Genomic DNA, 15518 nt, shown 5'->3' with positions numbered 1-15518 from the left:
AATCATAAACCTCCCCCAAAAGATATCTATGGGGAGATATACCATAATCGCCATTCTTGGCTCGCGAGTTGCCGATCGCAGTGTGGTATTATGTGTAAATCCTATACAATTAATGCACAGTGTAAATTATAAAATTGTAAAACCGGAATTGAACCCCTGACCTACAATTGCAGTCCTCTACCGCTGGTATCACTATATGCAACGTTTTTTGCATGTTTTACATTATTTCGCCAGTTTCAAGTTTTTTTCAAGTTTCAGAGCAATATACTAAAGATGTACTTAGTATATTGCTATGAAACTAGAAAAACAATTGAAAATTACATAAATGTATATATATTACATATATATATATATATATATATATATATACTTTTTCTTTTTTAGTTTAAACTTTTTTTCTGTAGGGGAGTGGACCTCTGTAGGGGAAAGGCCTCTTTTTTTACTTTCCAGAATTCTCTGCTAGAATCATCCAACTGTGGCCTGCCGTAACAACAACATCATCAGCATAACGTGAATGTTGTACACGCCTTAAATAAGCTGATGCATTAGAATTTTTATTATTATATCGCCTAATTGTACCTTATTGTAAATACACTATGAGTGTATTTACAAACAGTATATATCTTTGTAAATAGTTACATGCGTGTATCACGTGTAATATTGCCAGATGGAACTTGAGCGAGACCTTGGTATTGGTGAATGTGCAAAATAAACCTTTTCGCGTACCGTTTGCTAACTGTAACATTCGTATTATGAAAAATAGACTCTATTAATATATACATAAAACGTGTTTCACTTATATTTACGTGTTGCATTACACCGGTGTTTAGGTAATAACCTGATTTACTTTCTTATAGTTGATTAGCGCGGAATATTTGTATTATGCAAGCGAAATAACGTTGCATGTATGTTGTAAGATTATATTTTATCAGATACCTATCACTTGAAAACGAGTGAAGCTACGAAAGGTATTTTTTATGAAAAGAACACATTTTAACACTACTAGCATTACCCATTTAATAGAAATAAGTGTGCACAACACGCAATTAAGTTTTTTTGCTATTTGTCAATAGATGTCTCTGAAAGTAGTTTGACAAGTTGATAACTAAATTGTAATAATGTGTATAGATTTATTGATATTATATCGTATACATACAAAACATTATGAACACATATATGATAAAGAAAACGCATTGATACGTTAGTTATTTTATAAAGAAATCATACACTTTTGATTGTGCATGTATGATTTCATGTCTGGTTATCGTCTATCGCGGGAAATGATAGTTCTCTTATTACATTTGATAAAAGAGATAAGAAGAGTTTAAGGAAATGTCGCTCTAAGGGAAACCACGTGCCGTTCGTTCCATCGTTTTAAGAGAGTTATTTCGATTTGAAGACAGTTTTGACCTAAACCGAGATGGTTTTGGACTAATTGATCATGCTTCTATATCGGCTTAACCAAATATACGCTGCGAGGATTATGTTTTATGTTTGGTAGAAGTAGGTCGGTTTTATGACTAAAAATAATTCTAGGCTGCATTAACTAAAGTGGAAAAACGATTTTTTCAAGACAATATCTATGGGATCAATTTTTTATTTTAGTTTTTATCTACAATCGGTCTCGGACTATAAGTGGATTTGTTTCTTTTCCTTTGTGTCGTTTAAAGTGCAGGAAATACCTCATTCTAAACCGTCTGTTACCAAGTTTCTATATGTCATTCATTTATTCCTATGTCCCCAATATGGGGCAGAGGGCGTCCACGGTACGTCGCCATCCCGAGCGGTCTTGAGCCTCGCGCTTTACTTCGCTCCACGTCATTCCAACTGCCTTCACTTCTGTAGTGATCATCCGCCAGGTTTGCTTTGGGTGGCCACGTCTTTGCTTTCCTTGAGGATTCCGTTCTAGGGCTTGCCTCGGTATGTGATCAGGGTCCCTTCTAGGGTCCTTCTAAATTCTATATGTACTGGGGTTTAAATCGTTTAGAATAGCTGATAATTGCTACATGCGGTAGCCAAGTCGTTCGAGTAATTCATTTGGGACTTCGGACACAAATCTAAATTTATCTGGCATTCGTATGTTATGATATTAAATATTTATACAGATCCTAAAATTCTTAAGTTTATTTGGTTTGGATTGCCATTAGTCACAATCGTGTTTCAATAGGATAGGCAGCAGCATCCCCTGCGTACCATTATATGTACCATGAATCATATCTCTTTAAAATTCACACTCTCGCGCACTTTGCGTTCCACCTACGATTGCTCTTCTATTTCAAATTCTATTATTTATTCAAGGTCTTTTCCAAAAATTCATTATATTAGTATTAAATCTTTTTAAAGGCTTCTCAACGGAGACTCATAAGAATACCAATGTGGTATTATATCACACTGCGATCGTCAGCCCACCCGCCAAGCTTGGCGATTATAGTACATCCCCTCCATAGATATTTTTGGGGGAAGCTTAAGGAAGTATGAGCTGAAAAAACGACGACAATATTGTGTATGACTGTACTGTCTCATACATAGCGGTAGACATATTATGACTATAGGATTGCGCTATTTTACATTAAAAAGACATCAACGCGTGCACGCAGTATATCGCATACAAGGTTTTTGCTGTCATACATTTATTTATGTATATTTTAATATTTCGTAATAATTAAAAGGATGCATCTTTCTAGAATATAAAACTCAGAAAAATTTTAAGTGTTTTGGTTGAAAATTAATATTCATAATAACTATAAAAGCCAAGAAATAAATAAACATAACTATATATTTATATAAGCAAAAATTTAAATGACATATTAGCATAAAATGTAAATATCACTGCCTAAATATATGTATAAAAATATATATAATGTTTCTTAATTAGTTCTTGATAATTGTTTATCCTGTTATTGAGAGAAAATGCTATTCCCGTAAGCACTAATATAGTTTGGCAGACTCGAAGAATAATGTTAAAAATGTGACTACGAAATAAACATTTTGTTTATTAAAAAAATAATTAAAGGCAATGTATTCACTGACAACTAGCGTCAATAAAACAGTTTACGGTTACGCTTATATATTTATAATATCAATGATTAGTTGCATCATCCTGAAAGGATAGAAAATATATGATTATAGACCATTTTAATATTAAAAATATAGAACTCAGTGAACGTTTTCGCGAAAAATTTACCTCAATTCTTATTTCAGAGTTTATTATCATTTGTAGCTTCTTTAGATCCGCATTCAAATCTAACTGGTTTTATGCGAACATCATTAATTTGAATAATTAATATATTTAGCTCGTGACATATCTTAACTTGATATTTAAGTTCGCTATATTTATGAACTTAAAACGTATTGCATTTTAAACGACGCAAAATGTACGTTTTAATTATTTATGAACACTATTTTAGTTATAAAAATATATCGTCGGATGTCATTAATAAACATGTTATTATAAAGCTTAATATATATAATATCTTAAGTTAAATTTGGAAAATAAAATAACTTAAGTTTATAGTTACCTTATTTGTGTACGTATGAAGTAATAACACGAAATTGAATTTCACTCACTTTGTAATGCGTCGTACGATTCCTAAGAACGACCGATCGCTTTACTGCGCGGCACTCACTGACAGACAGCGAAGGTGAACGGGTGTGGTGAATGAATGAACGAAAACTGAATGTTCGAGATGTTTGCGTAAGGTGCTGCGATTAGATCCGGTACTCACATTGTACGCTGTAACAGATTAACAACGATCTTTATTGAACATAAACAAAAGATACGATGCCTTTTAGATACGTAGTGTATATTCAATGATCTTTCATGTCATTTATATCTAGATTTATTTTTATCTTATTCTTTGCGATTGTGGAGTAAAATGCGTATCTTTATTAACGATATTAATCGTGAATATTTTTTCGCTGTGAGCTCGATAGATGTCGCTCATAGCTGATTGCCTCCCGCTATCATTTAATGCGAATAATAGAACAAAAAGGTATCTATATCTATCTGGGCTCGGACGAGCTAGCAACTGGCCTAGTCGAGTTTGGCTCTCTCTTGCCCCATGTTGCAGATTACTAAACAGGTATCATCGGTAAGTGACAGCCTTACCTCACCTCAAAGGAGCCCCCGAGACTAAATACTATACAGATATATGACTATGACTAAATACTATATAGGTACAGATAATACAGTACAATGTAGTGAACCGAGCTGAGGTTCCAGATGAAACCTTCGAGCTTCGAAGTTTTAGGCTGGGCGCCATGCTTCTTCGAAGCCTTCTGCATATGCCATTTGGGCAGTCACCATTGAGTCGGAATACTAAAAAGATATCGATTGACTGCCTAAGTCAAGGTGCCATTTTTTCCTGAGATACCTTGAGCTTTGTTAACTGCTTTGATGCTAGAAGTACAGGTTATACTCTGAAGCCTACGGAAACTACACATGCCGCTTAGGCAGCAATGATAGTCGAGTTTAAGCAAAAAATAATTTAGTTATCAATAAAGAAGTGTGGATGAGATTAATCCATATGTAATGTTAATATCAATATTGGGTCGGTTCTTTTTATTTTCTCTTTATATAAAAGGTTTAGGTAAATAAACAATGTAAACACAAATAGAACACAGAGTCTGAACTATACCTGAACACAGAGTGAGTTTTTGGCACTAATCGGTGTAACATAACACCTGAAGATGCCCCGTGGAGGAGTGAAACACGTGTTGAGTGATTTAGCGGTGGTAGTTGTGTAATTCGCATTGTTTGCCGCATGCGCATTTATCAGCGAGCTAGAAGGCGGTGCACTTTGTTGCACGACTACGACTGCATGTGCGGAAGTGGCTAAATATTGGTCCTTTTCTTAGAACTATAACAGTCACTATATTAAACCTTGAAACGTGTGCATACATTTTAATTAGGTGCAACAGCAGAAGGCTATATAAGAACATTAAAAAAGAAAAACATAAGAATAAGCAACAGTAAATATAAAAATAATAGTGTATGACTCGAAATTTATTTAGAATGACGTGAAACAGACAAATATTTAGGAAATACTGCCTGTGCTGTTTTTTGCCTATTCATTATGCCATGTAAAGGCATAGAAAAAGCAAATTTATATTATTTGTATTATCTATTATCTTCGTTAAATGTATAAATGGTTATTCAGCAAAACACTTTAACCTAACTCCTATATCATTCCTATCTTTCGCTCGTGGGGTGGCGAGTGATACGGTTGAAAGAAATAAAACTGTATAGAATAAGGTACTCAATAAACTCTGCACAAAATAAATTGTTAACTAATAATAAGAAATAGAAAAAGAAAAGTGTAATAAAGAATTAAGAAAGTAAAATAAATTTAAGATAAAATTAAAGAATAAAAATAAATAAAATGTACCTAGCTACCTTAGAGTAAGAAGATGATGTAAGAAAGGCGAGGAAAGAAAGAAGGTATAAAAGAGCAAAACGAAAGATATTGTGAAGGACAAAAGTAAAGAATGAAAGATATTGTGACGCGTGAAAGAGAGTGATAAATAAAGAAAAGACTGAAAATAAAAATTATTACAAAGTCCCTGATCAAAAAGTTAGGGGTACGAGAGGCCCCCAATAGCGGGGGCCATAAAAAAACCTAACTCCTATTTCCAATCATCCTGTATTATCAAATGATCACTCTAAAATAAGTTACATTATTTATTTATATATTGAAATTAGACAGGCCAACAATCTGGTAGTATAAAGTCTACAGGAATAGACCGTCGTCGTCGTTTCAGGTAATAGACGTCCCCCAAAGGTATCTACGGGGGGATTTTTATGTGTCGTAATCCCAATTGTGAAAATGCTTTTTTTACTACATTATTATTACGTTATTCGTTATTTTTAAAAGCATTGATTTTTGGATAGGATGTACTATACGTTGATTGACATGTTTTAGTTGTTACTCCGGACTGTCACTGCTGCTTAAATGGCATTTGTAAATTCCGCAAGTTTAAAGTGGCAGAGTGCAAGTGGCACCTAGCCTTTTAAGCTAGCGAAGCTCGAGAGCTTTCGGAGAGCCTCCGCTTAAACCGTTACATACTACTACACACAACTCTCTTTTTGTAAAAAGAGGTACAGTGTACTGTATATACGGGAGGAAGGTTACGGTATTCCTTCAATTTTATTTTGTTGCTGCATAGATAAGTTTCAGAAAGGCACGGTCAAAACGAGAATAAAAAATTTAAGGATTTGTGCTTGAAAAAAAATTAGTGTAAATATTATGTATTTTCTTGTCGGTGAACCGCGTTATTAAAGAGAGTAGGGTGTATATTATCGGATTGGGAGGCCGCCGAGTTCTAAGATCGCTTCGTTGCATGGTTCATGCAGAGCTATGGCCTTGGTAGTATCAATACTGCAACTTCGGAAAGTGTAAGCTCTGGTATGAGTCCGAAGAAACTCCAGCAAGGCTTTTTTGCTAATTGTCATCACGTGCTAAACTTGGTCACAAGACGATGCGGCGGTTGAATGTACCTGGCGTGACTGTGTTGTATGTTCCAGCACATACAACCAGTAACTTTTAATGATAGTTATAGGAACATCAATAGTTTATCAAATTAACTAAAGAATTAAGAAACAAAAGCATATCTTTGCGGATAATTTTTGAAAGGCGCTAGAGTAGCGCCTTGTTAAAAGATGTCCGCAAATATAATTGTTTGTTGAATAGGTTTTTTTAAATAACAGGAAGTTAGTTTATTACTTTTTATATGTGAACTTTTAGGCAACTAATAATGCTAATGCTGTGACAAATCCTTTTATATCATCTATGACACATCTATACGTTTACGCTCCGTATTGCTGGCTACAATAAATTTATGTTAAATCAGGGGTACGCAACATTTTTAATCAACGAGCCATTTAATTTTTTTCCTTTACTGGCGGGTCGCATATAAAGTAACACATTTAAAATTTACTTAACTTTATATTTAATTTATAATCAACATAACAATAAAAAGTATAAATTTTAAAAAGGTAAACAATAAAAGAATGGAAAAACGAATTCATTTGAAATTTTAAATGTGGAATTTGACACTGTTTGATACAAGCTTATCAATATCAGCTGGATTTGATGAGGTAGCTACAAGTATACAGCTTTTTTAGGCCTGATCGGTGTTCATTTTCAGTTTACGATTTCTGTCACAATCAGACTGACCAATGAAGTCGCTGACATTTAACTTAAAACAAATTGTTTCAGTTTAGTATGTACTGTCATTACAATTAATTTATTATAAGATATTGATGGGAGAAAGTCGATAAAATAAATTCAATTTCAAAAATGCTTGACGTGCATGCTTACAGGGCTGCAAGTCGCCCGCGGGCCGCGTATGGTTCACCCCTGCGTTAAATCATTCTCGGGCGTTCAAGCAGTCTGAATGCTGGGATATTTTGCCGTTCCACGGCAAAATAATATCGCATCACTCATTTAGAATAAATAGTTCCTGTGTAAGAAATTTGAAATAGCGTGTAATATAATTAATATTATATTTATGACGTCATTAATCAATATGTCAAAAAATTTACGGAGTTCCTTCATGTACAGCCTTTGCACAGCTCCATTCTATTATATATGGCAATTACGGAAACTAACTACGAGAGTTAAGCACAAAATATTTCGGTCCATTGTGAAAGCCGTGTTGCGATATAAATGCGAGACGTGGAAGATCAAACGATTGCCCCAAGTCTTCCTTAACAACTATTTTCGACGTATTCTCGGTATATACTGGCCTGGGAAAGTCTCCTACATAGATATTTGTAAAGGCTGCGCAGTGATGCCGATCGACCAGCAGTTCAGACGCCGCAAGTGGAACTGGATAGATCAAACGCTCCGAAGGGACCCTGGTCACATACCGAGACAAACCCTAGAATGGAATCCTTAAGGAAAGCTAATAGCCTCCCAAAGCAAACCTGGCGGCGGACGATCACTGCAAAAGTGAAGGCAGTTGGAATGACGTGGAGTGAAGTAAAGCGCGAAGCTCTAGACCGCACGGGGTGGCGGCGTACTTGATGATCCCTCGTGTGCGGCTCGTGGCGCCATCTTGTGTGACACCATATTGTGTAGCGCCATCTTGTGTCAGACACTAGACACACTGGTATCGATGTAAGTGTTGATGGACTGTCAATGTACGCATTGTAAACCGAATTTTACCAATTTTGTGTAGTGTTTTGTTAATATTTTTCTCATTATTCCCTCTCAAATTCTGGTTCACTTTCCTTACATCCTTGATAAAATTATTACATTCTTCACATTGCGTGGATGATAAGGAACGGTTATAGTTAAAAGCGAGATCTACTCAGCATTCAAAGAGGGGTTTAAACTCTGTTGAGACAGACGGGGGCCCAATATATGTATTTTGTATGACTCCGATTATATATATTCATATACCGAGGTCAATTAAGTAACCTAATGTAAATCTTTCAAAAAACGCCTACGAGAACTTCGTACTAAAAACATACAATAGTATTACAGACTTTTGTAAGCAAAAAAACCTGGGAATTAAAGTATGTTAATATCTATTACAGAAGTAGAACATTAGCCTATATTTACACTCTTCTAAATGATATACATGAAGATTTTTAATTAAAAAATAAATAACAGAAGCTACAAATTGAAATATAAACAATTATTTATATGTACCTATTTATTTTTAAATTGTTAAATATAAATTGTAGAAATAATTTAACTTACTGTAAAACTGTTTTAATTATGGCTTATTTATTTACTTTATAATGAACATGAGCACCAAAAGCAATAAATATTTTTTTGGTGCAATCATTTTGAAAAAAACATTTTTAGTGAAACGAAAATTAGTAATAAAAAAATCTAGAAGCTTATACAACGGTTTGATATATTTTGAAATCATTTTAATTGTTACACGTATATTAAATTCAATTGACTGAACTTTGCCTAATCTTTGTTATATTTGCAATGTTATTTTTATCTGCTTTTTAATTAAATTGTTATAATGTTGTTAATTTTCTGCTTTTCAAATAAGTCAATACCGGTTTTATACGATGTTACGGCCGGTCGACGTTGTTATCCCTACAGGAAGCTACCAGCGGCTCGGAAGGCAGTTCTGCTGAGAAAAGGCGGAGGAAAACTTTACAGCTGCTCATTATAAACATAATTTTAAAAATAGTACTCGACAATAACTAGCTTTTTAAGTTAGCTGCCACTTTAATATCTCACTAAGCATATATATATTATATTCTTAATAATAATAATGATTCATGTATGTAATAATCAATTGATTTTAGATGTAAATGTATAATTAAATTTATGTGAGACTACTGACAAAGGTAATGCAAAAATTATACGAATTTATTCAAAATAATTTAGTCATTTAATTAATAAAATTTAAATTAGATCTTTTTATATCATAGGTCTTTTTATATTACTTATTGTAAATCAAGCAAATGAAACATAGGTCAATTATTTATTGAAAAATAAAATGAATACCACATTATATTTTACTTGATTCGGATTTAAAAAAAACTTAAATTGAAAATGACCTTGTAGTAATGCTAAGTGTTTCTATTCCAATACCAATGTTAGGTCATTTTTGTCAGGTTTCGATATTATTAGTCTTATTAGCAATGATAAAAATTCTAAATTTAGATATCATATTGCGGATGTATTGGAAGGTCGTCATCTGCATGTACATTTAGAGCAGTGATTCTTGAAAATAGGGGTCCACAGACTGGACATCATTAGCCGAGGAGATTTAAGATTAACCCTTACAAAATTGACGCCAAATGTTGATAATTTATTATTAAAGCATCAGGTTCATCCTTCTCACTAAAAATGTTGACTTATTGCTTATGTTATTTTATTTACAGTTTATTTAATGTTACGTATATTTTACATAACAGATACAAAATTTTATTTTGAGTAATTTTAATTTAATTTCAGTTAATAAATGTGTAAATTAACATGTGTTTTTACTTTAAGTTTTTAACACTAAACTTCACTACAGTTAGAAATTTACAGGAAATCAATATCAGGTAAGTAGGGGGTCTACCCAACACGGACAAACACATGGCAAGGGGTCTACGACACAAAAAAGTTTGGGGAACTCTGATTTAGAGTGTCTCTACTTCACTGTTCATGGGCCTTAAGTCGTCCACAGCTGGACATAAGCCTCCATAGATTTCCAATAGAACTGTATACTACTTACATCCCGTTGGCTGATTCACTAATACTTCTTGTATACGGTTTAGCTAAACTCACACTTCTGCCGTACAGGTAAACTGTTTAGCAAAGTTCGCACTTGTGAAGCACAAATATATGGTTTAACTCAGAGTTCCCCAAACTTTTTTGTGTCGTAGACCCCTTGCCATATTTTTCCGTATTGGGTAGACCCCCTACTTACCTGATATTGATTTCCTGTAAATTTCTAACTGTGGTGAAGTTTAGTGTTAAAAACTTAAAGCAAAAACACATGTTAATTTATATATTTATTAATTGAATTTAAATTAAAACTACTCAAAATAAAATTTTGTATCTGTTATGTAAAATATACGTAACATATTAATAATTTTTTACTTCATAGGTACTTTAAAAAAAATGTAAATGTTTTGATATTATAAGATAGTATGATGTAAGTAAATAGGTACTATCAGTGTATGTGTTGAGATCCACTATCGTGGACCCCCATTTTCATTTCATAGACCCCCAAATTTTTTTTCGCTGACGTAGACTCCTTGCAGGTTATCAAAGACCCCTAGGGATCGATATAGACCACTTTGGGAATCACTGGTTTAACTGTACATGCACATCCGACGTACATATAAATGTACGGTTTAGCTAAACTCGCACTTCTGATGCAGAGATATATGGTTTAGCTGAATACGCAAATCCGATGTACAGATGTACGGTTTAGCCAAACAAACTTTTAACGCTTATATATACGGTTTAGCTAAACTCACACTTCTGATATACAGGTAAACGGTTAATCTAAAAACACTTTACTATATACGTATTTATATACTGTTAGATAAACACACACGTCCAAAGCACCTACATGAGGTTTAGCTGAATAAACTTATCATGTACTGGAAATGTCTGGGTATAGTTACAAACTTAATATAATAAATTTAATAAGTAACGTAATAGTAGCTGTACTAAGATCAACAACTTACTCTAATAGCATATATTCAATAATAATTTAAATTTATATCCCGATTTCTCTTGACTACGCTATAACTTGACAATTTACTCAACTGATTCTATTAATACATTTTTACAAGTTGATTACTTAGTAGTTAAATAACTTAATAAATATGAAGCAATGTTTCCGAATCTTTTTTGCGCCATGTCCCTTCCCTGGTCGTTCTAATATTCTTACACATTCTTTTCTTATGTAACATATATATATTTTATGTTAAAGCAAGTTACACTCGAGTTGAGTCCATTATCGAATTGACCTTAACAGATTACTTCCCTAGGGGGCATGGGCCCGACTTTGGTAAACACTAATATAAAAAATATTGAAACTTTGGGTATTTCACTTTTCGGTCTTAGCTTGTTTTACAGTTCACGTGCAAGTTTATAATGTCCTTTGACAATTGCATCAGTTATCATTTTATGTATAACAAAGTTTATTTTTTATTTTATCAATAAATACAGTGGGCACTCTGAAATATACATTAATTAATTTTATGTTTAAGAATGCGACATGCATTAGATCCTGGCTACACAGTATTTCGGAACTGATAATATATTCTTATATAATAAAAGTTTATAGATATAAAACACCATTTATATTAACATTTGCATTATTTATTAATAAGATTTATTTTATTTTGATTGTGTCGATGTAAATACTTAACACCTTTAGATTCAGGCGTTACTTTACGGAAGTAAACCCTAAGTAAGAAAAGGACTAATATATATCTACTTCCGCTATGTAGCAGTAGTCGTGCAATGTGAGTGAGCTCACACGGTGTTTGGCACTAATTGGTGTAACATTACTCCTGAGGATGCCCCGTGGAGGGGTGAAGCACGTGTTGAGTGAATTAACGGAATTCGCATTGTTTGCCGCACGCGCATTTATCAGCGGGCTGGCGGGCAGTGCACTTCTTTGCACGACTACTGCTACATAGCGGAAGTAGCTTTATATCAGCCCTTTACTTACTTAACACGTTTTTCAGCGAAGCCTGACGGCCTCCGGGGGAACCTCGTCTTAAGTCACTATAAACTATAGAATGACCGATGAACTCTTATCCTTCTCATGATGTGACAAACCTTAACGTGCGTCCAGAGCCTCCAACAGTGGGACTCTTCTTGGGCTATTACTCCTCAATAATACTCGTTTAGTTCGGAATGACTTGAAGGCGCCCGAGACGGTCGACGTATTTCAAAAGAATGATCAACTTAATATACACATTAAGTATTAAGTAAGAAAAGGACCAATATTTAGGCACTTCCGCGCATGCAGTGGTAGTCGTGCAACAAAGTGCGCCGCCCGCCAGCCTGCTGATAAATGCGTATGCAGCAAACAATGCGAATCACACAACCGCCACCGCCAAATTACTCAACACGTGTTTCACCCCTCCACAGGGCATCTTCAGGAGCCATGCTACACTGATTAGTGCCAAACACAGACTTTGTGTTTGGCACTAATCGGCATTGTTTGCTGCATACGAATTTATCAGCGGGCTGGCGGGCGGTGCATTTTGTTACACGGCTACCACTGCATGTGCGGAAGTGGCTAAATATTGGTCCTTTTCTTACTTAGGATGGACTTCCGCAAGGTAACGCATGATTCCATTAAATATTAAAGATTAAGTATTGTCATAATGAAAGACGAACCCAAAATGAAAAGGTTTTTATATGTCATTGGTTCACCAGGTTGGGGCCTTACCCACGCTGCGTCTATGACTCTTGAACGCGACTCGAGTACCTTTCGATCGGTCGCATAAGCGATGTATTCCGTCTACAGCCACTTCCTAGTTGAATTTTCTGCGAATTTCATTTCTGGTCCTATCATGCGAGCATAGTTCTCTCCATTACTCTTTGGACGACCTCGAGCCTTTCTATAAGGTATATCATCACTGGCAACACACTATACTTCACTAGAGATTGCTATTTACTTTGTTTTTTAAGATCAAGTTTAATTTTTCATTTCTCGACATTAAGTCAGCAATATTTAAATCGCTAACGCTTATCAATGAACCCGTGCCCGAATCGCTCCATCGGCTGACTTGAATGTTATTCATGCATCTATTTCAAGTCGCATAAATACTTTATGTACCTCTGAAGTCGTACGTGTTTTTAGCTGTGATTAAAAAATAAAAAAATATATAAATAATAAGTCTAACTTCAAACGTCTATAAAATCAGCACGTGAGTAAATTTAAATAATTTTTATAAATGATACGAAGTAGGTTTTTAGTTTTAGGTCAAATATTGAAGAAAATTTTATAATCTTATATAAGTTATTAGTTAGTGTGACATCTTCTTAGTCATATTTTTAGTCGCTTCCTCAGGGCTGACGTAACTTTTCCTCATGACTGACTGTCGTAGCCAAATATGCCAGTCTCCTCGCTGAATCCCAACCATTTTTTCTCTAGGCCAGTATCTCCCAATATAAAGCCTACGCCCCACAGGGGGTCAGTTTGACTATTAAAGGGAGCAATTCTAAAGTGGACTCTACATCAGTTTAATCCTTTTGTTATAATATAAAAATTATGTGTTACATGGGGGGCGTAAAAATTTTAGAAAGGCTGTGGTGGGGCATGGCACAAAAGGATATGAAAATACTACTCTAGGCTTTTGTTTTTTAAAGATTTTATGAACCCATGCACCGTGCAATTGCATGCCTTTGTAACTTTGTCAGTTCTGCTAATGGTTGAAGGTTCTCTAGTATTTTTACCTTCTACCTCTATTGAGGCATATAAATTAAAAAAAGAGAAAGATACAAAGTCTAAAGGTACACTAATAAGACTGTAAGAAAGTCCTCACAATAACAATTTACTTTTATTAATTAATATTCGTATGAATATAATTATATATATGAACAGTGATAAAAATAATTAAATTTTATTTACATCAGTGTTACTTACGCCACCTTATGTAACATATATATTCTTATATTAAAGCAAAAGGATTAAACTCGTGTAGAGTCCCTTTTCAAATTGCCTCTCATTGTAGCGTGGGCCCTATGTTGGTAAACAAAGATTTACATGGTATATAACTTATGAAACTATTTTTATTATTTCATCATCGACATCAACATTAGTTCAGCTGTAAAATGACCACTGCTTGAGCTGGACTTTCTCTATAGATTTCGAATAGGCCCTTCTCTTTTTGGCCTCTGCTATTGGGGATCTCTGGTCCTTTTTTGGGTTCACAGAGACAGTTTTTCATAAAATGATTTATTCATTTTCTTTTGTCTTTCTCAATATCTCTCTCGTTCCTATTTTTTCCTTCAAATAATCTTTTATTCCTTTTCATTACCTTCATCGCCTACTTTCCTTCACCATTTCATACTGGATTGATTTTTTACAATCTCTTATTTTGCTATTTTGTTTATCTGTGTCTTTAACAATTCTGTTTATCGTTTTTATTTTATTTTATTCTTGCGTCTTATCTTATATATTCTACTATTGGTTTTTATCCCTAATTTTGTATCACAGCTACTTTTGCGTCCAATGCTCCGATTGCTGGTCCGTCACCACTCTAGAACCTTAAGGCTTCAGCGGGCATTCTGCGTGCTATGTGACCTTCCCAACGCCGCTTCAACTTGCGAATTCGCTTGACTATGTCAGTTGCTTCCGTGTAGTAAAATTCTAATCTGATAAAATAATTTCGTGGATTTTTTTCTTTTGGCGCCAAGTATTCAGTCAGTTCTTTTAAACAATGCAAAATGCTAATTGTTTCATAGCCTTCGGCGTCCTTCTGTCTAACTAGGCAATTTTAATTAATTAATTAATTACTTGCAAAAGTTGCGAATATTAATTTAAATATGTACACATGCGTGTTTGTGTGCGTGTGTATAGATGTGTGAGTTGATTTGGTTATTTTATGCTTACCCTTATTTCGAGAAATATGTTACCGACCAGTATTTAGTATGTTCCGACTATATATGCAAGGTCGTTTACCCGTAAAAATTTAAATAACTCGAACATTCCAGCACGAAATAGTCCAGCGGGTTGGTAGGTTGAAATGGCATTAGGCTGGTGCATTGAGGTTCTGAACTAAAGTCCAAGGACTGCCAAGCGTCGCGTTGGACGTTCACCCACAAGGTGGACTATCAGAGGTCATCGGAAGTTGCTAGAGGTAGAATGCTTCAAACTGGTGTTATAGAAATTTATGGGGGGAAGCTTGTGTTCAGCAGTGGACTTACTTATGTCTCAAATCATTATGTACAGCCTATAGATGCCCACTGCAAGTTAGGTCTCTCCCAAAGATTTCAATAGCGGGATATACCATAATCATCACACTCGGCAAGCAGATTGGAGATCGCAATGTGGTGTTAAAGTATGCAGAGAATTTT

At 34.5% G+C, this 15518-nt stretch overlaps 1 protein-coding gene across 2 annotated transcripts in view; it reads right to left on the bottom strand.

The window, feature by feature from the left end:
• The window catches only part of LOC137924396 (cuticle protein 16.8-like), a 28994-nt gene extending 25342 nt beyond the window's left edge, over positions 1-3652 (bottom strand). Inside the window, exon 1 of one of the 2 annotated variants that reach the window (XM_068767791.1) lies at positions 3519-3652. The gene's annotated coding sequence lies outside the window, so the exon portion shown is untranslated. The remainder of the gene's footprint in view (positions 1-3518) is intronic. The other variant, XM_068767792.1, reaches the window with a different exon arrangement.
• Between the last annotated feature and the right edge of the window lie 11866 nt (positions 3653-15518).

This window comes from Battus philenor, unplaced genomic scaffold, assembly GCF_028537555.1.
Source record: "Battus philenor isolate CCGP_79_NKW_IND1 unplaced genomic scaffold, ilBatPhil1.0.hap1 SCAF_23, whole genome shotgun sequence".
Taxonomy (NCBI): domain Eukaryota; kingdom Metazoa; phylum Arthropoda; class Insecta; order Lepidoptera; family Papilionidae; genus Battus; species Battus philenor.
Note: the sequence above shows the minus strand (reverse complement) of the source record. Positions and strands in the feature narration are given on the sequence as shown.